We start from the raw sequence: 442 nt of genomic DNA on the forward strand, positions 1-442 counted from the left end.
AACATCACTGGCTTTTGTCTGATTATAATATCCACTAGAGGCCCAGTGCACAAAAATTTGTGCACTCGGGGGGGAGGGGAGGTCCTTCAGCCCGGTCTGTGCCCTCTTGCAGTCTGGGACCCCTCGGGAGATAACGACCTGCTGGCTTAGGCCTGCTCCCGGGTGGCAGAGGGCAGGCCCAATCCCTAGGTGCAGCCCCTGGTCGGGCTCAGAGCAAGGCCGATTGGGGAGTTGGGGCGCCGCCCCGTCATGCACAGAGCACAGAGATTGGGAGGTTGTGATCCCACCCTCAGTCACAATCAGGGTAGGGCCGATTGGGGGGTTGGGGCACCGTCCCTTGTCACACTCAAGGCAGGGTCGATGGGGAGGTTGCGGCGCCACCCCATCACGCACAGAGCAGGACCCATCAGGGGGATTGGGGCTCCGTACCCTGTCATGCATA

The sequence above is a fragment of the Myotis davidii genome, unplaced genomic scaffold (assembly GCF_000327345.1).
Source record: "Myotis davidii unplaced genomic scaffold, ASM32734v1 scaffold115, whole genome shotgun sequence".
In the NCBI taxonomy this organism is placed as follows: Eukaryota; Metazoa; Chordata; class Mammalia; order Chiroptera; family Vespertilionidae; genus Myotis; species Myotis davidii.